Here is a 24961-nt window from a genome sequence, read left to right as displayed (position 1 = left end):
GCTTAAATAGAAACAGCTAACGAAGGATATCTAAACTTCAGTTAGACACTAAATGCTGTTCCAAAGTCCATAGAATGTAATCCATGAATGCTGTACTTCCACTTTAAATGTTCAGAAGGAGTCACTTTTTCTCCCAGACGTCTCAGCAGCACCCTGGGACAGTGGAGACTGTGAGCAACATCGTCTGAGCAGGCCACGTGCCACTGTAGTAATAACAGGCACACTGATCATTACAGTCACAGTGGAATAAAGACCCTAAAGTACTGAGTTCTGAGTAAGACTTGCAGGTGTCAACAATTTTAATTTCATATTGTTTCTACTGGAATCATTGACTATGGTTGTAATAAATATAGCACAAATGTATGCAACTTGTAGATTTTGAAACAAATTTCCATCCAACGTTCAAATACGGAGAACCATCAGTCTGACCCGACTGAGTGGCACTGAAAAACCTTTGCAAGTTTCCACAACGGTAGGAACAAGTGGATCTTACAACATAATTTGAAAACTTCTGTGAGAGGACTCAAAACTGCATTGGGTGTGAGAAACCCCTTCGCTCTGGGACCACCTGTGACGAGCATTTCTGTATTGTCACACTATGCTCGCATGGGTGTTAAAGTGACCCACGGCCCCACTGGGCTTGCTGTGCGGATCCCCTTCTTCTGCCTGAGAAACCCTTGGTCCTCACCCCCAGACCCCGTCTGGGAGCCCTGAACGCCTCTCCTCCCATCATAACCCCCTCTCCGTGCTCTCTGTTCTCAAGGCTCACCGGCTGGTTGGGTGGGTTGCTTGTTTGTTTTTAACACTGTGGACACTTTCGTTAACGGTTCTGCAATGTGTCCTGGTTGTCCTTGAGCATGTCATTTTCTCCCGTCAACTGTGAACACCTGAAGCACAAAGGTGAACAGAAAAGACACAGGCAAACTCTCAAATATTATTTGTGACTCTGGTTCTAATAGTGATCAACTTTGATGGGTGTACGTCTGGACTATAAAAACAGTTAAAGGATGTAAGGTCCAGCGTGAAGAGCATAATCAATACTATTGTAGCACCTGTGTGAGGCGCCAGATGGGTACTTAGCCTTTTGGGGGTGATCATGTCGTAAGTTATATAAATCTCTAAACGCTATATTATACCCTGGAACTAATGTATTTCATGTTAACTGTAATTGAGAACTTAAAAAATGTTTTAAAAATACATCTTGACTCTTTGGAGAGTGAAATGATCTTTTTTCAAGGAATGTTAGAGACCTGGTCCCTTGGGGTTTTGAAGTTGTGAAGACACCGTTTTGTGATACTGCCCGGACCCCTGGCATGTGCTGTGTGTGACTCGTTGCCTGTGCACGCGCACGCGTGTGCGCGGGAACCGACTGGCAGCCGCTTCGCGGGGAGAAAGTGCGTCCACCGCCAGGTCGACGGGCCGCAGTTCTCAGCGCCGCAGACCCCCGAGGTCTCCGGGGCCTGCAGCTGGAGGTGCCCAGCGGCTCTGCACGGTGGAATGCAACCTCCTGCCAGGGCAGAGCCCGAGAGGTGAGCGATGGGGGGCATTTTAAAGTTGAGGGTATTTTACGCGACAAATCGACCGCGTCCCCGCTGCATACACGGGAGGCAGCTCGCGAGCGCAGGCAGGCGGGCTGGCGTCTGCGAGCGCGCGGTTCGGAGGGGCCCTCTGGGCCCGGGGCGCAACAGGATTTGGGAGAAGCTGCCGGAACGGAGAGGCCGCGGGGCGGGCTCGGTCTTGGATTCCGCGGTTCTGCGGCCGAGGCTGCAAACGCTCGAGGGCCGGAGCCCGGCGCGCTGCTCGGCGGAGCCGGGGGTGACTCACGCCGGGCCGCCGGCGCGCCCCTGCCCTCCCCGAGCCGGCGCGGCCGCAGCTTTAAAAGGAAGTGACATGGGGTGGGGAGAGACGTCAGCCGAGGACCACTTTTTCCCCCGCGCAGGGCCCACCCCTGGGTGGAGTCTCGCCTTTTCTTTCCAGCGCCGGCGGACTTGCCGCTCCCACAAACTAGTGGCCGTCCCCGCCGCCCAGCGGCTCGCCCTCAGTCACTGGTCGCTCCCCAGCCCATGTGTCCGGGCTGCCGGGACCGAGGTACGTGCGGCTCGCGGGCTCCCTCCCGGCGACCTCCCCTCGGGGTGTGGCGGGTCGCTGTCCGCGTCCCTCTCCCGGCCCCTCGCTGGGGGCTGGACTTCCCTCTGGAAGGGGTAGGTACGGACCCAGCCGGGGTACCGGCGGCGGCGGCGCAGGACCAGGCGGGCGGCCCGGGAGGCAGCGGGGCTCGCTGCCGCCGGAGGACCCTTCCTTTGTGCTCGGCCGGCCGAGCCCGCCTTCCCCGCTGCGACCGCCGCCCGCGCCTCTGCCGCGCGCGCCCCCGCCCCGACGACCCCCTGGGCCTCCAGCGTTTTCTCCTGCAGCTGGGAGAAGGTGCCCCTTACCTATCGGTCTCTTGTGTCATGCAACATGTTCTTCCCTCTCTGGCGTTTCTATGGCAACCACAAAAATACTACACGAAACGCAGCCCCGGCCTAAATCGGTGGATGTGTGTCGCGCCGGTGGTTCGGGCCGGGGCTGGCGGACGGCCAACGTGGCTCTGGGCTACCCCTCCTCACTTTCGTTTTGGTTTTTCCCTTTCACAGCCGGGCTGGGGGAGGGGGGTTGTCAAGGAAACGGGCATCCGTAATGCCTCTTTATTTGCTTAATTTTCGGCCTATGAATTTCTGCATCATATCTGGGAATTAGAAAAAGAGCGGCTTGATGTTTGTGTGCATCTTCAGATTCCGGTCTTTTTTAAGAAACCGTAAACAGGTCTCCAGACGTGATGTTTATGCTGTGGTCAGACCAAGGCGGTGGGTGGGGAGGAGCGCTCACTTCTGCCCCGGAGGCCAGACCCTGGGAAAAAGTTTCTTGGGGGTTCAAGGATGAGCCCTGAGGCCCATGGTACTGCGCCTGCTCAGGTGCGCCGTGGCGTCTACATGTTGGAAGGCTGGGCTCTGGGCTCCCGTCTGCACTTATTTAGCGCCACATCCGAAGTTCAACAAACAGGAGTGAGAAATGGTACCGGCCAGCAGAAGGCTGAGTTTTCCTGCCTTGCGTGGGTGTCCCCCCCCCCCCCCCCCGCCAAATCCACTCTCTTTACTGGGACGTACACAGACTTTTCAGAACTGGGAGAGGGTTAACCCGTCTGTGATGGTCAGTCCGGCTTCCTCGGTTGGAATAAAAGAGTCGGGAGATGAGGGACCCAGTGAGCGTGTGTAGGTAGTGTGTACGTGGGTATGTGTGCACAGGTGTCCTGTAGGTGTGCGTGTGTGTGTGTGTAAGTGTGTGGGACAACAGGGGCCAATCCAGAGTCCTGAGTCAGAAGGACAGAATCTTGTCACTGCCCGGACGGGGGGCGGGGGTGGGGGGCAGGAATGGGCCGCAGAAAAGACAGGTGACCTGACAGGAAAGCGTGGCCCACCTGGGAAAAGGCAGATCGAGCTGCGATTGGAGTGGAAGGGCAAGCGCGTTGGGGAGACGCAGTGCGCAGGGGCCTGTTCACAGGTGGGAGGGGTCAAGCCCAGGAAGTGTCCCCCGCAAGCACGATGTCCGTTATCAAACATCTCCGAATTACCAAATGAGCCTTTATTAGATCTATCACTGCCAATGTCAGGCTTGATTTTTTAAATTTTTCTAATTCTGGGTTACGATGGATACTCCCTTGGCGCTCACAGCGCCTTCCCGTTGCTGAAGCCAAAGGCATTGCCCGGCCACCTCCGAGTGACCCTCCACGCGAAGCAGGAAGCAGGCGTGGTTTGCAGGAGGTTCCGCTTGCCAAGATCCTTCTCTAACCCCGTTATTATATGTGACTTTCAAAACTCATTCGAGGGCAAGAGATGTGCAAGAGGTCTTAAGTGTATCAGATACGAAAGTAACCTGAGCATGGGGCCTGACCAGCACGGCACAGAACTGACCGGAACTAAATGCGGTTGAAGAGGGACAACTAGTTAACGGGCATAAAGCATAGAAGAGCCATGAAAAAGCAGGACTCATTCTGAAGAGCGCGTGTTAGTTCGTAAACAGTTGGACAGTGGGTTTTCGATGTTTGCAAAGACTCTGCTGCAGCCTCTGGTCCTCGAGGGTGCGGGTCTCCTGCAGGGCCCTTCAGAGCTGGTGCACAGAGTGTGAGTCGGAGCCTGTGGGGGGGGGGGGGGGTTTCTAGANGGGGGGGGGGGGGGGGGGGGGGGGGGCGTGTTTCTAGACCTAGGACTGGTGCAACAGAAAGCCTTAGGGGATGGAGCTCCAGGAAAAGTAGCAAGAACCATCTGGAAGCATAGCCAAAAGTAAAAATAAGACAACTGTCCTATCATCGAGCCCTAAGTACAGGTTACAGCCATAATTAGCAGCCTTGGCCTGGAGAAGGTCAATGGAACTGCAGGTGCAAAGCCAAGTTCAGGGTCCCTGGAAAGGCTGGGTAGTAGTGATGCCAAGGGAATCACTGCTGCAGTTAGTTGGGGCCAGTCACCCTCGTGCTGGGGTCCCACTGTCTGCAAGGCTCTGGAGTGGGTGCCAGGAACTTCATGGAGAAGTTATTCAACAGAAGCTGCTGTCTGAGATCTCAGGGTTCGATCCCCAGACAGGGCTTGACAGCCCGTGTAGATGAGCGCAGAGATGGAGGGAAGGAGGCAAGGCGAAAGGGCGATGAGCAAACAGGATGCAGTGAGTCCGAGAAGAACGTGTTGAGGGTGACGATGCTGAAGGTTGGACGGATGGGAGACAGTTCAAGGGGAAGAAGGCACAGGCGTCCCAGACGACAGCGGTGGTGCTGAGAGATGGGTCCTGGTTGGAGGTTCTTGTCCCGAGCAGGGAGAAATCTGTGTGTAGTATGGAAACGGCAGGTGCCCTGGGCGCTGGTGGGAAGAACTAGTAGCCGTAAATTGGGGACGGAATTGTGTCTTAATGGGAACAAGCAAGACAGGCAGAAGGAAGGCAGTATGAGTAGGAGGCAGCACCCTGCTTGAGTATTCTTGAGGGGAAGCTAAGGAGTAAAGGCTGTGCTTAAACCAGACTTTAAACAAGTCAGAAATTTGAGGGCGGGAACCCCACATGCACCCACAACAGCATTGTAATCAGACCTCCGCTGCCCTCCATTCAATTGTGGGGCGCTCAGGCGAGCATGTGGCAAACTTACTGCCTGTTGCGTGACCTGCTGTATTCTGGAAAGAAGGTCTAATGGGTATGGGAAGATGCTGCATTCACGGCTCCGAGTGGTTCTTGACACCTGAGTGTTTGGAGAAACACATGGGACCAAGCCCAGCTCGTCATCACTGCCTTCACCAGAGCCCGGGCTGTGCTGACTCAGCAGCCTGCACCTGAGTCGGGAGCAGCTCGGGAAGCGGGCTTTGCAACCCTGAAGTTGGGCCCCGGGGGTGGGCCAGGGAAGAGGGAGCCTCAGTCGATGGTTGTGGAGCCGCGTTTATGGGGCATTTGTGATTTGTAAGGGCTGTGGACACACTGCGAGCAGAGGCAGGTGTGGTACAAAGGCGGCTGTACGGTACGCAGCGGCACTGCGACCGGCTGACCTCTGTTGTCTTTTCCCCGGAGGACCCAGTAAGAGGAGCTGCCGTAAAGCGGGAGCAGTTTTTGGTGAGCGTTATCCATGACCGTGGAACAGTCTGTCTTTACCCGCCTTCCTCTGTTTTTCAAGAAGCACGCTCACTCCACAGAGATGTCCTCCGTTTCCACTTCGTTTGGTTTCCCTAGTCTGGTTTGCGCTACTTCCTGGGACCCTCGGCCCTACCTCTCAGTCACCATTCATTCACTCATTCACCGTCATCATCTGTTCACCCACACTTATTTCTTCCCTCAACAAAAGACACTGAGGACCCTGCGTCAGGCGCCACATACTGTGAATATAGACATGAATAGGAAGGAGACTATTTCTTCCCTAGAGAATCCTGGGAACTAGTCGGGGGACAGGTGAAGAAACAGCCCCTTAGACCAGGGGATTCTCTTTCCAGCAGAGGCGGTTTTTGGCCCAGTGGCACAATGCTTCCCTAATTACTGAACAATTTGGTACAGAGACTGTGCTGGGCAGGGAGGGAGGGAGTGGTCAGCAGTGGACCACTGTCCATCTTCCAACTGTCTTCTCTCTTCCAAATTGGTCGAGCTTATGGCCGGTGTCAGAGAACACTTGTTCATGGGAACTAAGGGAAGGAGGGGGATTTCTGGCCCTGGAGACATGGAGGAGTAGAGTCCAGAAGGCTCGCTGTCTGAGTGAGACCACCCCTCCCGGCCTTTGGAGGGAACTGTTCCCTCCGGATAAACGCGGAGTGCCACCGTGGGAGGGGACCTCCCACCCGCATCAGAACGACAGGCCCACTGGCTTCCCAGGAGCACGTTTAGGTCCGTGCCTCAGTCCCACAAAGCCAAGGAGCTTTCAACCCTTGAATGCAATGACTCGACAACACAAAGAACATTAGAACCTTCGCGAAGCTTCTCTGGGTTGTTTGGCCCCACGTCTGCCTTCAGGATGGAAATTACATGGGCAAGGCAACCAAGTTCATCTGGAGCCCCGCCCTCCTCGGCTGGCCTGGCAACCGAGAAACCGTCTGGCAAGTTCTGCTTCCTCTCCGTTACTTCGTTACTTGGATCCCAGTTGAGATCAGCTCCTCCCTGAGGCACGGAGCTGCTCCAGATGACTCGGTGACACAGGTCTGCCCCCTCCACGCCTCGCTCCTACTGAGTAACGGTGTCGTGGGCTTTTCTGCGTAGGATCCTAGAAGAGAAGGCGCTTTTTCAGCTTCATGGTAGTTAGAAGCTGGACGTTAAAATTCCTGCAGGGGGTTATTCCACCGTCGGGTGGATGACAGGTAACCTGCAAAAGCCATCAGAGACTCTGAGGTGACCGGCCAGCCCGGAGGATACATGACAATGAGGACAGCTCACCTTCAGGGAGGCCTCCGCAAGCCAGCCTGTTACACAGGGTCCACGCTTGCCAACTCCCTCACCTGCATGACACCCCGAGCAGGTAAAAACAATGGCCCCTTTCTGTTCACGGACAAAGAAAGGAAAGATTAGAGAAGGTTACTCCCCTAGCATCACACTCCGTCTCAGCTGAGATTCGAACCCAGGCCATCACCCTCCAGAGCCCCCATCTGAACCACTGCAGCCTCCCATCTGGAGGGCCGCACAAAGCAGGCTGGCCGCAGCTCCTCTGGAGTCCCGAACACCTACCTAGCACTGCTCCCCGCCTCGCTGCCCCTCCTCCAGTTCTAACCGCAGCAGCATTACTGGAAGAGAGTGCGGCCGCGTGGACAGTGTGGGAGAGCCGGGGGCAGCGCCCTCTGGGGTCCTGAGGAGCCCTGCTGTTCTGCTGCGGTTGAGCCTGCTGGTGGTGTGACAGCGAAGCGAGGGCCCTGGGATGACATACTGGAGGGCTGGGGCGGCAGCAGCCCCACGAATTCAACGTGAACTGTCCTCACACCGGCAGCGTTTAACCACCGACTGGACTGTGCTGGGAAGTCCTCCTAAGGGCACCTGGGAGTGGATCCTGGTGGTCCCCAGGGCTGCAGGTCGAGAGTCGGAGACCTTCTGTCCTGCTGTCGATTGTCAACACACCCATGACCAAGTTTAACGGCAGAGTACGATCTGAAATGACTCGGCCAGCACTCACCTTAGACCGACTCTGAAATGAGACAGGAGAAAGGATAGACCCAGGCAGGGAATGTGGCCCCTTCGCACCCCGCTCAGCTCCCACCGAGCTGTGGCCTCTCCGTGGGCAGAGGGGAAACAGGAGGACGAGAGGGTGAGGAGCCTGCCCACCCGGCTGCCGCCCTCACCCCCGGGCCACATGCACTCACCTGCACTGGCCAAGCTGCGAGTGCTTCTGGCTCCGTCCTCCTCTTCCCTCTCTCCTGCTCCAGGGGAGGGGGGCTGACAGGACAGGTAGAGAGGGCTTCCTTCCACAGATGCGTATAACCCCCGTAGTCTGGCCCCGATGCGGGGCCCCTGCTGTCCCGACTGTCTCCCTGCACCCCACCCATCCCGCATAAAACAGCCACGCTTTCTAGACGGTCTCCCATCATCTGACGATCCTCTTCGTAGTCAGCCCTGTGCCCCTGGCACTGAGTGGGTGTTGTAGTCTAGAAAAAGGGGGGACACAAGCAGTCACAGTCTGATTTGCCCAAACTGATAGTCCCCCGAGGCTGGCTGTCTCTTAGGGCAAATTCTCAGTCTTAGCACTGTGGACGTTTTGGGTCAAACAGTTCTGGGGGTGGCGCTGCCCTGGCACTGTAGGACGTCTGGCAGTTTCCCGGGCCTCTGCTCTCTAAGATGCCGGGAGAATTCTCCCGCCCCAGGTGTGACTGCCAAAAATGCTGCAGACATTGCCAAACGTCCCTTGGAGGGGCGAACCCCTGGCTGCTGACGGCCACCGCCTTAGGGTGGCCTTAGGGAACCCCACCTGACCCCAGAAATCCACCAGACACCTGGTTAGTTCCCTCCTTGGTCCCAGCAGGCCCATCTCTCAGGACTAACTTGCACTAACCAGATTTACAAGGACAAGCCCAAACCAAAGGTGCAATTCATTTATTTTAATTAATAAAGAGATAGGAATGGAAAAATAATTAAGATAAGCAGAGAGCAGATATGGAACCGGATGAATTCCAAGACGTGGTGCCAAGCCTGCTGGCAGAACCTGCTTGGAGAGTCTCCTCATGGCCCAGGGTGTGGGGAGCGAGCTGGGGTGGTGTGGGCAGTCTGATGGCACCCAGCCCACCCTCCAGGACTCGGTTTACCAAGACCCTTCCCTCCTAGGCCCTCGGGACCAGCCCCTTCCTCCGGTGGAAGGGATTCACAAACCTAAAGAAAGCCTGGGAGCACCCTCCCCCCCCGCCTGCATCCCTGACTTTGCCTTCCTGGGCTGGGCTTGCTCATTCCACCTGGATTTCCCAGGCCTTCTCTGAGAGCCGGGGCTCTGTGCACAGGTCTGACTAATTGTGTATGTATCTGTTAGTGCCCACTCCCCAATTCTGTCTCCAGCGCTGCTTCTCCTTCATCCCAGAGGGCCCTTTCCAGGTGCCCCCTGGGACCAGCCAACAGGCAGCAGCTGGGGTGAGGCCCAGCTCCCAGCCTGAGGCCCTCCAAGGCTTCTGCCCGGCTTCTCCCTCCCAGGATCCGCACGCAGACACGCAGGCGTGAGTGGGGCGGGGTCTGTTATTCCAACTGCAGAAACCCCTTATGGCTTGTCTTCCCGAATCCTGAACCAGCTGCTGTTAGCCGCGCACAGGGGTATGCAGGTGAACCAGACCATTCTGGGGGTGAGACAAACCTGCAGGGGCCCGTGAACAGACTTTGGGGAACGGGAGCATAGAGGGGGGCACTGCCAGCCACCCTGCCCGGCCTGGGGTTTTAGAAAGGCTTTCTGGAGAAGGGCAGCCCTGGGTGAGGTCCTTCGAGCCAGGGGGCTGGGGCCGCNGCAGGCAGGCGTGAGTGGGGCGGGGTCTGTTATTCCAACTGCAGAAACCCCTTATGGCTTGTCTTCCCGAATCCTGAACCAGCTGCTGTTAGCCGCGCACAGGGGTACGCAGGTGAACCAGACCGTTCTGGGGACGAGACAAACCTGCAGGGGCCCGTAAACAGACTTTGGGGAACGGGAGCATAGAGGGGGGCACTGCCAGCTGCCCTGCCCGGCCTGGGGTTTTAGGAAGGCTTTCTGGAGAAGGGCAGCCCTGGGTGAGGTCCTGCGAGCCAGGGGGCTGGGGCCACTGAGCTCGGCTCACTGGAGGGCGGAACAGGGGCCAGGTGCTGAGAGCTGAGAGAGTGCGGCCAGGTGGGGAAGGGGCTGGGCAGCTGGGTGGGTGAGCCCGCTCCTGGGACTACGTGAGCCACTGGTCTGGGAGGCAGGCCTACCCCAGTCTGTGGGTGTGGGGTGTGACCTGGGCCCTGGGCTGGCCTGGGCAGGGGTGGGGTGCGGAGAAGGGGGGTGCAGAAGAGGGAACCATCCAGGGAATTCTGAGCGTTGCTCGAGGTAGAACCACAGAACTGGGCCTCTTTGACCCTCTGGGATACTAAAGACAGAAAAAAAGTTCCTTTTCTGTAATATTCTTCCCCGAGGCTCACTGACAGTGTGCTTTGTAATGTAGTCCTCAACGCATTTTAAGGCCAATTGGTGCTTCTTATTCATCACTTAGTAGGCTGGCCTGGCCTGTCTCATCCAGCCTTGACTCCAGCCCAGGCGGCCATGAATTATCTTCTCTCTGACCTGAGACTCAGGCACAGCCCGGTTACCTACCTTTCCCAAAGTCACGTGAAGCCAGGAGCACCTGGGACCCAGGCTGTGGCTTCACTGTGAGCAGAACGTTGAGAGCATCGCGTGTGCTGGTCTGACACGTTCTTTCCCGCAGTTTCCCTGGATATTCTTCTAGGGCGAAAGGACTTTGCGTAGCTTCCCAATGCGCAGAAACTCTGCATCTCCGCCCCCAATCACCTGGAAATTTTGGAGGTTTCTTACGGCCAGACGGTGTGATGAGAATGTCGTGGCATCACGGGAATCCTCCTCTGGCCTCCATTCCTAGAGGAATGATGGGGTTAAAGTTTAAGTAGGGAAACGGAGAGCGGAGCACGGAGGGATTTTAAGTGGGCCCGCTTGTTTTCATTATTCATACCAGCTTCAACTTTAGCCAAATGGGGACCTCCTCCCTGCTTTCCCACTCCATTCTGTCTTCTCGAACGGCAGCCGGACGGTCACCGGTCTTCGAGACAGACTGCTTGGGACAGTTTGGCCTTAAACAGCTCTGCTCTGGCTCTCCTCACTCCCCAGGGAAGACGCGCCTTTTTGGAAAGGTGCTTTGTGTGCAAGGACGGGATCTGGCTGTGTCCTGTGGGTGCTGGGCCTTCACCTGCTGTCTCCTCAGAGTGCTCACACCCAGGACACAGCCCTGCCTGCCTCTCTGGGCCGGGACAGGATTAGCAGCCTGGCAGCTCTGCCGTGTGTTCTTGTCAAAGGCCTCGAGACCTTTACATTGAGGAGAGTGTGGAGACCCCTGGCCTCCTCCTCCTACACTTGGTGCTGGGCCATGTAGACGGGTTGGGCGAGGGGCAGTGGCATCGCAAAGCCTGGGTTTGGTCCCCAGCCATGTCAACCTGCTTCCTCTCCATGGGACCTCGGGCTCCTTGGGACCAGGGACTGCCTCTTGGTCTGGACTGTGCGTGCACCGGGAAGTGTGTGGGCATGTCCTGGGCCCAGTTTCCCGACCTGGTCAGGGCGTCCAGGGCAGAGGCACGTTCCCACCCGGCCTGTGGGTGCTGGGGCAGCGGGCGTGCAAGCCAAGGGGCGGACAGGGCGAGCCCACGCCAGTGCCATGCATGTGCTGTGATGTAACACAGAACTGATGTTTTAAAAGACAGAACAGAGGCCTTCCCATGTGTGGTGGTCAGGGGCAGCTTTGGGCCACGGCTGCAGGCCCTTCACAGCTGGGGTTCTCTCTGAAGGGAATCTTTTTGTGGAAATTTTCAAGTACAAGACCAAGGTGGATGATCTCTAAGGGACCCTTTGTGGGAGGGGGAGGCTCACCCTCTGGCCCTCCCACTGCCTGGGCCACCATCTCCAAGTGGCCGGCCCGGGCCTGGGGCAGGGCACCCCAAGAATCCGGCACCCCGAGAATCCGTCTGCCTCGGCTGGTTTTTCTCTTCCGTCTGTCTGCCTCTGCTGGTATTGCTGACTGACACTGTTCCTTGGGTCTCTTTCCGGTCGCCCATCTTTTGGGGCTTCCCTCCCCTCCACAGAAGAGGCCGTTCTCCAAATTAGCCCCAGACTGGTCCTGTTCTTTGTGACCTTTCTCTTCCCATCACCTTGACCGTCTCTCTGGTGAGAATGTGCGTGAACTCTTCCTACTTGCTGATACCTCTTATCTTATCACTATTTTGTGATAAGTTACTCTCCAACCCTCAGGAAGGCTTGCTGGGGGTTATCTTTTGCCATCTGAACCAAATAAGCATGTGAGATTTGCCCATACAAACCCCAGCAATCTCTCCTGAAGGAGCCCTTCACTGCCCAGGGGACTGAGGAATAACCGACACAAACTGCCTGTGTGAAAGAAAAGGCTTGGGTGGAGCTTGTCATGGGGCGAGGAGAGGAGAAGTCGAGGTCCAACCACCCCAGCAAACCGCTCTTCTTTCCTTCCAGGAGGAAACCCAAGCTGTGGGCTGTGCCGCTCCGGGCGAGCAAACCTAGTTTTCTGTGATGTTACTGGAGAGTGAGAAGGAAGGAGGGTGGGCGTCTTTCGTGCGTGCGTGTGTGTGTTCCACACTCTTTTTCAAACCACGTTGTGAAGTGTGGTTGTGAAGTGTCCCTGGACCCCGCATTTCACAGTCGTCATTGGGAGGTGGAAATGGGGCTGTGAAACTGTTAGGTGCTACGGAGTCTGTGCACAGATGCGCCACCATGTTCCAGCGAAATAGATGTGAGAATACTCGTGTGATTAGCCTCGCGGGGTGGGGCCGCCTGGAAGTGGAAAAGGTCTTCTGACCTTGGGGTGTTTATTCTCTAATTCAGATTAGACCAAGTTTGCTAAATTATATCCCATGTAAGAGATGGTAAAATGGCTAGTTGGGTATAGACTCAAGCACGGAGAACAGACCCCAAATCTGAAGTATAACATGAGAAAAATGATCATCAGAAACCTACGTACTTTATTGGGCTTAGTCCGATTTTAGGCTCGCGGAGTGCTGTTCCCTTCTCTGTTCCTGACCAGGGCTGAAATGGGATGAGCAGGGAGGTCAATCAGGTAAGGTATCTAATCCCGAGGTCAAAGGGATTAGACTGGAAGGGCTGAGTGACCTGGCACACATACTTGGGTCTTTGGTGCAGAGTCAAGGATGCTACGCGGAGAGTGAAGGGAGGGCGTAGATGCAACGAGCCTGGAGCTGCATCTCACTCACTGTAGCCGGGTCTCGGGGCAGAGGCCCACCCACACTATTGACCTTGGCTGTCCATTGGAATCACCCATCTTGCCCCAGCTGATCAAGTCTCCGGTTCCTCATTTTTGTTTTTTTAGGTTTTCTAGGTAATTAGGATGGTCTAGGAGAACTGGAACGATGTGATAGCAGGTGGGTGGCTACAGGAAAGTAAACGGACAAAAAGGGAACCAGTGCCAGGACACAGTCATTGGAGATGATGATGGTGATGATGGTGTTAGAGATGACGATGATGACGATGGAGATGGTGATGTTGGAGACGATGATGGAGATGGCGATGTTGGAGACGATCATGGAGATGGCGATGATGATGATGGAGATGGCGACGATGTCTACACTTAGGATTATCATGTAATGGGCCAGTTTCTAGAAATAGCTAATCCTCACAAGCCTGTGAAGTGAGAACTATTATTACACCCATTTTACAGATGAGGAAACTGAGGTTAAATAATGTGCCCAGGGTTGCTTAGCCTAATGCGGCCAGCTGGCTCTTCGCCTCTCGAGGCTGTGCTCCGGTGTCTGGGTTGACACTTGAACACTATGAAGTCTCTTCAGATGTTCAGTGTTCAAGGTTCCATGTCGTAGGAACACAGAGAAAACGATGGTCCATGTCATTGCTAAAGACCCAGGGAATAGGAAAGATACAACCAGTTACAGGACATCCCCTTTTCCCCAGTTTTTGTTTTTCTCAACATCTCTTGAATTTTACTTGAATGGTGGGTGCAAAGTTATGGTAGAAAGAATCTGGAAGTTTCGATGACCTCTGACTCACACACCTATTCCTAGGAGAGAGATAGAGGTTAAGTTGCTAAATTTCTCCACATGAAATACCGGTTTGATGACGTGATCAGCTGGATTCATGGAAAGGGAAGTATCCCACCTGCCCGCACGAAGTCTTGCTTTGTTAACAGCGATGCTGGGGCTGGGGTGCCAAGTAGCAGCTGCATTCTGTGGGCACCGTGGGCACGTCACTAACGTGTCCCGAGCTGAGCGTTTCTCTGGACCAGGGTGGTGGATATTACTGACTGTTCCGGTCATTCGTAATCACCTGCCACGGCCAAGTCTGTACTGGACACTGTGGACCCCAGATGAGAAACACTTTAGCTCCTTAAGGAGTTCAGGCTTGTGGAAAGGCAGACACACACACAAAGGGAAATAACATTTATTGATGTTATATGGCCTTGGTACAGTGCTGAATCCTTTATGTCCTTTGTTCATGGGGAAGTAATTCTTCCCACACAGTGGTGACGTTCTGTAACAGTGACCTTAGCCGTGCATGGAGAGGGGACTGTGAGAAGATAGGGGAAGGGGCACCTCGCCATTTGGGGACAGGCAGCAGGCTGGTCCAGGCGGGGACACAGCACTGGGCAAGTTAACACTGGGAGTAAGGGGCAGAGGGAGTGACCAGAGTTGGGCGTGGGGAGCGCCCCTACAAGCATGCCCTTCTCTGAGAAGGCTGTCCGCACTGCCCTGCCCCCGCCCTGGTGACACCAGGTGCCCGCACCTGGCATTTTCTTCTAAAGACACACTGTGCCTCTCCCTCCCAGGAGAACAGCCTCAGCCTTCGACTTCATCACTTATTTACATCTCCCCATCGGCCTTTACCACAGTGGCAGCTCCTCCAGGCTCCCAGGGCACCTGCGCCACCCAGCACGGCACCTCAGTAAGTGCCTGTTGCCTGAATGGAGGTCTTCCCCTGAGGAAAGGGTGAGGGGAAGTGCCACTCAAGGACTGATGGTCACCCGTGATGCTGGAAGTGCAGATGAAGCCTGCAGCTCATCGTGGTGAGGAGCTGCCAGATCAGACGGTGCCCCTGTTAGAGATGAGTCTCCCTCCCCGACGATGTTTCTGTTGGTTGTAGTGGCATGCACTTGGCATGCACTTGACTTCCAGTCCCGACATTCCCAGCGTCAGGTGATGGGGTCTCCCAGCGGGCACCTGGACAGGTCAAGGAACGGACACCAGGAACAAGGTCTAATGCTTGTTAAACCCACGTACTCAGCGCTGAGTACTGCTCACAGGTGCCTGCAATGGGGCCCACTACCGACCTATTTTGTTACAATGGACCCATTTCCCGGTCACCTGTGTGCTTTCTGGAACATACTGCCTGTCTCCCTGAGTGGGGTGGGGGAGTGCCCATCAGGGAGACCAAGGCTCCCCTGAGTGGGGGTGGCATCATGGGCTTGTGAGCTGGACAGTCACACGGGGCCTGCCCCCCGGGGGTGAGGCCCCAGGTGCCCTGTCTTGAAGTCCTTCGTGTTTTCTGACCGACGGCCCCGCAATCTCACTTTGCACCAGGGCCCGTGGCATTGAGTCCAGGCCAGCGTGCTCAGCGTCCACGCATGCCCTCCGTGTGGTGGAACTGTGCCTCACCACCGACTCCCGACAGCTGTTCCAGAGCAGGACCTGAGGGCTGCAGGACAGCGGTCCAGGGCCGCCAGCGGCTCCAGCGGCTGACCTGGCACCTTCACAGGCACGTCGCTGGTGAAGCTGGTCGTGAACTTGTTCCCAGGCCTCACCTCCAGGCGTGTGATTTTTCAACCAAATCGCACTAAAACCTCATACGAAGAATGACTCTGTGGATGGTTTCCCCACGATTTTGGGGGGAGTGTAGAAAAGGGAACCATCTCTCCATATAGAAAGGCAATAAAATCCAAGGCTTCTGAAGTGGCCTCGTGTGAGAAGCAGGCCTTGTCTCCCGCGGCGAAAGAGACCATTGTCCTGCATGTGAGTGTTTTCTCTACGTCAGTGGCCTTTTTGAATCAAAACATGAATACAAATGTTTGTTTCATGCTCTCCACCAAGGGCATCAATGTTATATTCAGAGAAGACAAAGCTCTTCAGAAAACAAAACTCTAAAAATGGTCAAGGGTCACCATCAGTCAGGTATTTGGAAATCTGCTAACCCAGTTTGCAGGAAATCTGTTTTTAATTGGGGAAGGATCTCAAAATGTAAAGATGGAATTGCTGCCATTTGGAATTATTTCCGTTATTCCAGCAAGACTGACCGTTTGTTAAGGAGTAAAAGAGACTTCGAGCTGTCTTCTATGGACCATTGGTCTCGATCTCGGCCATCTCCGGGGGAATTGGCGAAGTATCGAAAGGCTGGAGACAAGTAAAACTTCTCGTTTCTCCAAGTTGGGAGATGCAAGCACTGGAACCTCTGTCCTAGTGTGCAGGTCTGTGCCCCCGTGTGTAAGTGCAGTGACCAGAGAATGCTCACAGGGACCCGCGTGCACACGCCAAAGCCAAGGCATGCTGAGTTGACTTCACCTCACTCCCTCCGTTGGTACCATTTTTGGATGAGCCAACTGGAAAAATGCCAGAGTGAGGGGATTGTCTTGTCTTACTAAAATTTGACAGAATGTGCCATGGCATCATGGTGTATATGACGAGGAAGCTGAGGGCCGGGAGACCAGCTGGACTCCTAGCCGAAGGGACGCAGAACAGGCTTGTTGGCACTTCCACCATCAGCTGGAAGATGGTCCCGGAGCCTCCGTCTATTGCACATCTCTCTCCCGCTCGTTCTTGCCCACTTTCCTTTTCAGCATCTGTGAAGAAAATTAGATTGGCTCTGAATATTCAAAGATTGAACCTATCAACTGTTGGGATTTCAACAGTTCTTTAAAATCTTTTTTCTTCCATTCATTCACCTAATTTTTTTTGACAGCTTTATCAGGATATACTTCACATATGGTAAAATTCACACATTTTAAGCATGCAGTTCAATGACTTTTGGTAAATGTGTCTGGTTGGGCACCGGTCCCCAAAACCCAGTTTTGAGCCCTCCCATCACCCCAGCAAGCACGCTCCGCACCCCACCCCTGCACTGGCTCCTCCCGGCACCTCCGGCCCCGGGCAGTCAGTCCTCCACCTTCTGTCTCGTGGTTTCGCCCTGCACGGGAGCTGCAGCTCAGCGAACTGACCCCGAGTGTCGTGTTCTGTGCCTGGCTTTGATTCAGCGCAGTGTTTTTGAGGCCCATCCGTGTGTTGGTTCCATGGGTTGGTAGGTGGTTTCTCCGCCTCATTTCTCCGGAGCAGCCTTCCATTGTCGGGTTTTAACCACCCTGTCTCATTTAATTCGTTCCCCTGGTGATGGATGTTTGGTTGGTTTTTGGCTTTCATCTCATTTTTACGTTTGCTGGTTTTAGTCCTGATCCAAAGTACATGTTAGAAATAAGTCCCATTTTCTTTGGTGCTTTACCTGTACCCCCAGACTCTTATGTGGGGGACACGGATCTCCACAGTCATGGCTCAGAGGAGGTGCAAAGACAGCAGACCCACGCACCCCTGACCACTGGGGCTCTGAGGCAGTAATGCGACAGGGGTTTCGGATGTGAGGCTGTAGGTTGCTCAGATCAATGGCTCCGAGCAGGGAGAGGACAGCGTACCCTACACCTAGACCCGGAGATCAGGAGGGTGAATTCGTGATGTCTGTCCTGTTGGCTCATTTGTTTTCTACCCACAAAATGCACATTTTGATGTTGCCAAACCAATGGACCCATTTCTTGTCCTTCAATTATTTACCTCCCCACTGATTTCATTAACTAAATGAAGCCTTTGGCAATTCACCAAACTTCATTCACGAGCTCTTTCTGTAAGTGTCTGCTGTGTGTGGGCCGCACCGGCTCCAGGGTTGGGGGAGTGGGCAGGGACACCACCAGGCACCATCCCCGCCTCATGGAGTTACGCTCCACGAAGGCTTCGTTAGCTTCCCCTCTGCTTGGCCATCGAAGGCAGCCGACTCCATAGCTCTGGTGTCGTTTCTCCCGCATGACTGCATCCTGAAACCTCATCCAGATTTAAGCCCGGCCAGTCTGCCGTAGCGAACACGGCCTTTGTGGGCAGCATCGAGGGTGATGGCCGCAAGCAGAGGAATCATACTCATGACCCAAAAGAAAGGAAACCAGAGGTAGATTCGCTTTCTCAGAAACTAGGGAGTCCCGCGAAAAGTGTGACCTGAAAACAAAAGCAGCCTGAATGAAGGCCAAGCCTTTGGCCCGTGGAAGATTTCCCTGCACCATCTCAGGTGATGGCAGGAGAGGCCGCTGGCGTGCACACCTGGGCTTGGTCTCCCTTTGCTCCTTTGGGCCACCTGGAAGCGGTCCGCACAGCCCTTGCCCACAGGCTCTACTTAGGAGCACAGGTGTGGCCTCGTCCCACCTTCAGGGCCCTGCCTCACGGAGATGGTGCCAGTTTGGGAGGCCCCACTGTGCTCTAGTGACACACACGTCACCCCAGCAGACACCACATCTTGCTCTGTTCCCTGGGTGAGGGGACAGTGCCTTCTTCCTGCAGGCAGACACTCCCCTCATTTTCTTTCCCATGATAAGGGCCCGGGGAACGTGCGGTTACAACTCGGACACGTGGGCTGACAGCTGATGGCGTAAGCTTCATCTCCTGTAGGGCCTGGTGTTTGTTTCATGCTGTTGAAAAACACTTTATAAGAGAGGATTTCCATGCCAAAAGTTCACCCATTTATTTTTTAATATTTTTAAAATTTAATCATTGTTCAAGTACAGTTTTCTGTCTTTTACTCCCATCCCAGCCCCCCCAGCGCTCCCCACCTCCCTCCCATTTCCACCCCTGTTAGTCTTTATCCCTGTGTCCTTTACACTGTTCCTGTGAATCCCTCCCCTTTAAAGTGTAAAACTTAGTGACTTGTAACGCATTCCGATTCAGAGTTGTACACGCAGCTCCACATTCCACTTTGAGAATATTTTCATCACCTCAAAAAGAAATCCCACCCCCACCGGCCCCCAACCCCACCTGCGTGGGACCGCCGAGATCGGCCCGTTCTGGACATTTCGTACAGTACATGGTCCTTCGTGGGTGGGCACGTTCACCCAGTGCGATGTTTTGGAGGTTCCTCCACGCTGTGGTCCGTAGCCGCGGTTCCTTCTTTTCTGTGGCTGGACAATGTCCGTGGTGCCGATGTGCCCCCCTGTTCCTTCCCTGTGCGTGGGTTATCGGCAGTGGGGCTGTTCTGTCGTTCAGCTGTCGTGGATACAGCTGTGATGGACGTGTCATGGTCAAGGTTTAGCATAACTCACGTTTTCATTTTTGGGGGGATCATTACTTTCCGGGTCACGCGGCCACTCGGTTACCCGTGTGAGGAGCTGGAGTTGGTGTTTTCCATGTACTCCCCAAAATCTCTGAGGCTGAGGAAGCCCTGCTAGTTCACGTGCAGGCCTTGGACTTTCCGGTCCAGGTCTCTCCGCCAGTCAGGAGGTCTGAGTGGCGACCAGAGAATTAACGCAGGAGGATTTTACAGGTGAGACACCACAGGGAAGGAATGAAGAAATAGTTGGCAGAGGGCTGTTGGTTCCACACATGCAGTGGTGGTTACACGGGGTTTATCACAGGCACCACGGCTGTGTCCTGTCTGACCGCGTGTACCTTTGGATTAGCGTGTGCAGCCGTGGCTGGCTCTGTCCCACCCTCAGAATGGCGAAAAATGGTTTGCTCGGTGCGCTCTGCTCTGTGTACCTTTTTCTGAAGGTCAGAGGGCGCCGGCTTGCATGGAACACTGAAACTCTCTACTCTGCCAGGGTTTGTGTTCTTGGAAGCCAAGAAGTCCTGTAGAAAGTGTTATCTGGAACCAAAAAGCATTTGCTTTCAGCAGTGAATCCATTTATTTTGTTCTCTGATTTGAGTCCGTGTTTACTGATCTTTAAAAATTAAATTACCGTTAGGCTAATGCTTAGATCAAGGATTAACAGACTCGGGCTCCCAGCAGTAAAGCATTTTCTCAACTGTACTTCTTTGCATGGGAAAGACCCATGGCAGCGGTCCCTCGAGGTTTCACGAGAATGTGTTTTTCTCATATTCCTCCATACTTGGTTACTTCTCTGTACAGAAGACTGACAGGTTATTTCTCTGCGCAGAAGACAGAACATAGCCATGAGGAAAGATAACCGATGAATTGCATACATCTTTAAATCACTGTCTTTAATAATTTTTTAGTATTTCAGATCAGTTGCCTTATTTTTCACCCTCATTCGCATTGGGAGGTTGGTTGGTGGGAATGACAGGTGAGGCCCCTGAGGCTCAGAGAAGGTACCGACCAAACAGCTCGGCGACCCAACCGAACGGGTCGTAGAACTTCCCTGAGCTTCCCTTCCCTTGCCTGTAAAGCGGGTTCCCTCACAAATCAGGGCGTCGTCGACATCAAGTCCTGCACGTTGGCGTGCGTAAGCAATCTGAGAAACAGTGTGCAGGTCTTTTCATTTCACTTCGATACCTCACCCACGTGGTGAATACTCTTGGCACAATACAGAAAGTACAGAGAAGCACCAGGAAGAAAATGGTGATTTCCCATTGTCACGCTAACTCAGACTATCTTCTGGGAGCGTCAACTGTCCAACCACAAAAAGCAGTTGATTGACAGCTCGTTGAGCTGGGGGTGTGCGCGCCAGGGAGGTGCCGTCACTGCATTGTCTGCACCAGGAAAAACGGTGCACATTCTCAGTGTCCATCAATATGCTAAGAGATTAATACCAAAAAACCCCTCTCTGTAGCTAAAATGACTCAATTAGATACACAAAATTTAAAACTATAGTGTCTGAGTATAGAAAGGCAATCACAAAAAGAATTTATAATATTGTGTACATCTTAACACAGAAATGATACATTGCTTGTGAATATATATATACACACACACACACACACACACACACATATACAATAGAAGAATCAGTGCACAGCACATGCACTGATTTCAATCTTAGATTGGGGAAGTGGCTTCAATATCTATACTATTTATTTCTTTCAAAAACTGAAGCGACCAATTCACCAAGGTTGCTGCTTCAGTCCCCAGTCAGAGCACATGCAAGAATCAAACAATGAATGTGTAAATAAATGGAACAACAAAATGATATTTCTCTCTCTCTCCCCCCTTACTCTCTCTCTGAAATCAATAAATTTAAAAAATATTTTTTTAAAAAAAACATGGGGCTGAGCTGATGCCTGGGGGCTGAGGGCATGGAGGAAAAAAACGAAGCAAACACGAGTAGATATCAACCTGATAAAACATTTAGTATATTTTGTATATTTAAAACATTTCAGATGTTTTAAACAAGATGAAGGACCCTCAAGGACACTCCCAACACAGAGACACACCTTTTGTCTTGTGAAAGGTGACTCGTCCTGCCCGTGTCCCTGTCGACCCCGTATAATGTCAACATCTGTTTGTTGCTAAACACAGCTCCTCATTGTCGGCCTCCCTGACCCTCCTGAGTGGTTCTCTTCCAACTTTAATATCTGCTTGGAGAAGAATTTTTAGAAAGAGCAGAATTGTCAAGGCTTCCTCTTAATATTTGCAATTACTTTCTGTTCATTTCTGATTCTTCAGCACTGCTTCTCATTCATTTATGATAAAATTGGTCTCCAACTTGGAAGGAACTCAGAGCCTAAAAGCAGAGGCAAAATTAAAGGCTGGTGTAATTGAGACACAGAGGATCCGCTGAGCTGAGAGAGGGGCTCCTCCAGGCTGGGGAATCCACGTGGTGGAACCCGTACTGACTTTCTCCAGAGTCACGCAAACACCGATTAGGAAGGCGCTCTCCCAGCCCCGCTGCCAGAGCGGAGGCGCGGGACGCTGTCCCTCCAGGTCTCCCTGCGTGTTCAGCGAGAGTGGTCCCAGGGCCCCCTGAGTCTTTGCTGTCTGTCCACTCATGTAGGAACTCCGTCCAGGGGCTCCCAGGGTGCACCAGGGCAGAAAGCAGCTTAGAGTCCCTGCCCTGCGTGGGCCTCCTGTCCCCTAGCCTCTAATCAGTCAGGTGTCCCTTTTAGAAACCTGCAATTCTGGTCCTCTCTGCAGAAACCATCCTATAGGTAGATTTGGGGATATTGAAGCTAGTGACACCCTTACCAGTGGCCACTCGTAAAAGAGGGAAGGAAGGCCCACCTGTGGTCTGCATCCCCACCCAGGATGCTGGCTCTGTAACTGGGACTGGGAAAGGCCAATCTGTAACCCACGGCAGCGCCGCATGGCCCGCGGGGAGACAGGGTCCAGGGGGAGGCCAAGAAGGAAGAGCCCGCGGCTCTGCAGTAATTTGCTTTGTCCCTAGTCACCTGGGGGAGTGGGGCTAGTGCCGTACTCTCCACGTGCAAGTTCTTCATCTACAAAATGAGCAGCTCATTCCTTCAGCATTTTTTAGCTTCATATACTCTAATATATGAACTTAGAATATGAATTAATGGGGTGGGGAAGGATTTTTCAATAAGCGTCCTGGATACAGCTGGGTAAGTTTTGGGAAATAAATCGATTTAGACCCTCCCGGAGTATCATAGCCAAAAATAAATGTCAGGTGGGTCAGATAAAAACAAAATTATGGAAAAACTAGATGAAGTAAGTGAATGTTCAGCAGTTTTATGCAGGACAAGAAGTACAGGTAGAAAGAAGACTTTCCTAAGTCCGAACTTTATAAGAGAAATCACAGTTCCTCATAATAATTCAAAACTCCAGTAAGTTAAAAATCAAAGTAAACCGGATACAGAAATTGGCCACTCTGAATGAATGGGAAAGGTGCTCTCCCAGTTAGCATATGATGAGCTCATGGGAACCCAAGGGCAAGAGGAAGTGGGTGATGGATGAAAAGCGATGTTTTTGTAAATAGATAAATAACAAGTAAATACTAAATTCTTATAGGTAGGTAGACAATAAGATTAAAAAGATTAGGAAAAAGCAGTAGTTCAGTAAATGGTTTAAAATATCTAGCTTATCACCCCCCAGAATGCAAATTAAAACAATGAGGTACATGTCTTTAAAATATTTCTTTTTTTTTCTTGAAGATTTTATTTATTTATTTTTAGAGGGAGGGGAAGGGAAGGAGAAAGAGAGGGAGAGAAATATCAATGTGTGGTTGCCTCTTCTGTGCTCTCTACTGGGGATCTTGCCCAAAACCCAGGCACGTGCCCTGACTAGGAATTGAACCAGCAGCCCGTTGGTTCACAGCTCATGCTCAATCCACTGAGCTACATCTTTTAATATATGAAGAGTTAGTCTGGTTTTCGTTTCATTAAATGAGAATTCTTATCGCTGATAAACTGTGATGAAATGGGTATTTTTGTATGTTGCTGGTAAGAACATAAAAAGCTACAGACCTTTTGGAAAGCATTTGGTAATATATACCTGATGTGTTAAAATGTTTGTTCCTTGAACCCAGAAATCCTGTACCTGGGAATTTACTCTAAAGAAATAACCCAAAGTTCAGAAAGAAAAATAAAGCTTTTATGCCTCAAATTGTTACTCATAGCATTATTTTTGAGCAGGCAGGAAGAGGCCAAGATGCATCGTGATGAGGCAGTAATATAATAATTACAGCATGTCCAGGGTAACTAACGAGAATACTGGTATTGTGATATGCACATTGCAAATGATCTCGCTAAAGGTTAACAAGAGGACAAGTAAAATTGATTTAGCATAAGATCCCAACTATATTTAAAAATAAAAACCTCTGCAATGGCTTTTCTGGCAAAGAAAAAAAACCCAAAGCCCATGAATTCACTGGAGACTGAGAAAAAATAACCCCCAAATGTCAATGGCTGTTACAGGCACTAACATTTCCACATTTTAGAACTTTACAAATTTTATATAATGAATGTGAAATGCTGTTATAATGGGGGGGAATTGCCTTAAAATATCTGTGACTTACACAGTGAGTATAATTTCCTTTATTTTATCAGATTTGTATTTTAATAGAAGATTCTTTATTTAAAACAACAACTGAATTCTTCTCCACCAACATCTGAGCCCCCTGCTTGGGTTTCAGTAGATCATTTGCTTTCGTTTTAGCGACTTTCATGCCAGTGGGATGCATTGCCTTTCGCAGTCTCAGTGCTGGGAGAAGGGGGTTCTGTGCCTGGCTCTGCGGAGAGCCAGGCTTAGAGAGCCATGGTGTGTGTTCATCTGCAAGGCTCACGCTGGGAGAAACAAGTGCGAGTGACCTGCCCCCTGCGTAACGTAGTGAGAAAGAAATTGGGATTTTCGTCAGATGGCTTTTGACAATTCAGAGTTATTGGTATGGAAGTGAAATATACCAGGTTGTCTAGAGATTCATATTGCGTCAACATTTATTGAGCATCTATTTATCCTGTGGGAAGTGGAAGGGGTGGAAGTTCGTCTTGGTCCTGGAAATGTCACTCAGTGAGTGCTCTGGGTCAGTGGGCATGGTCCTCACCCACCTCGGACAGACAGCGGCTTGGACAGGGCCCTCTGCTTGCTGTCGGGAGTCTGATTCAGTGGTGCAAGTTCAGCTGTAACAATACATGCGGATCGATGAATTTTTAACTTGATGGATGAATGGGTAGCTTCCTGGACAACGAATGAATAAAGTTGCCAGTGAATTACTGAATGTTCACGTGAATCCCCAAATCCCTGTCCTTGAGTCTCCTTCATAGAAACAGAAGACATCATTGCTTCGACCAAGCACCCTCTTCTCTTCCTGAGCCTTGTCATTTAAGTAGAAAAAAAGGGAGGGAGAGAGAAGGCCCTGCTTCGTGTTTTCTCACTGCTGTTATTAATGAAATTTTTCGAGGAATAGCCAGCCCCTGTGACCCCCAGAGCGTCCTTCCTTGCGGAGTACTTCAGTATTCTGTGGTCATATTTCAGACCTCTCGAGAAACAAGGATCCTGTAAGTCAACTTATTTTAGGACTCTGAGCCAGCAACTCTGTCTTCAATGAATGATTCATGTCAGGAAAGCATTTAAGTGCATTTGTTTTCTAATAAGTCTCTCTTCAGGTGCATTATGCATGAATCAAGTCAGGGAAATTGCCAGGGTCCATTGGCATTCCTCTATGAAAATCAGAGAAATGAAAGATTTAAAATCCAGCCTCATTGATCTCTCGCCTTCCCCACACCCCTCACCAGAAAATGGGGGTTGGCCATAGCAGGGTGTCGGGACTCAAGGGTCCAGGCTGCTTAACCGAGGGGGGCGGGGGGTAGAGAGGGACCCACCAGAGCCCACTTACTGGTATCTGAGTCAACGGAGGAGAAGAGCAGCCAC

General features: G+C 52.5%; 1 protein-coding gene across 1 annotated transcript in view; it reads left to right on the top strand.

Moving 5' to 3' along the window:
* Positions 1-1975: 1975 nt before the first annotated feature.
* AGPAT4 (1-acylglycerol-3-phosphate O-acyltransferase 4) overlaps positions 1976-24961 on the top strand; it is an 85241-nt gene continuing 62255 nt past the window's right edge. Inside the window, exon 1 of the mRNA XM_037059401.1 lies at positions 1976-2088. The gene's annotated coding sequence lies outside the window, so the exon portion shown is untranslated. The remainder of the gene's footprint in view (positions 2089-24961) is intronic.

The sequence above is a fragment of the Sturnira hondurensis genome, unplaced genomic scaffold, assembly GCF_014824575.4.
Source record: "Sturnira hondurensis isolate 20B ecotype Veracruz unplaced genomic scaffold, ASM1482457v3 Scaffold0000167, whole genome shotgun sequence".
Taxonomy (NCBI): Eukaryota; Metazoa; Chordata; class Mammalia; order Chiroptera; family Phyllostomidae; genus Sturnira; species Sturnira hondurensis.
The sequence above is the reverse complement of the archived record's forward strand: the minus strand, read 5'-3'. Positions and strand labels throughout refer to the sequence as shown.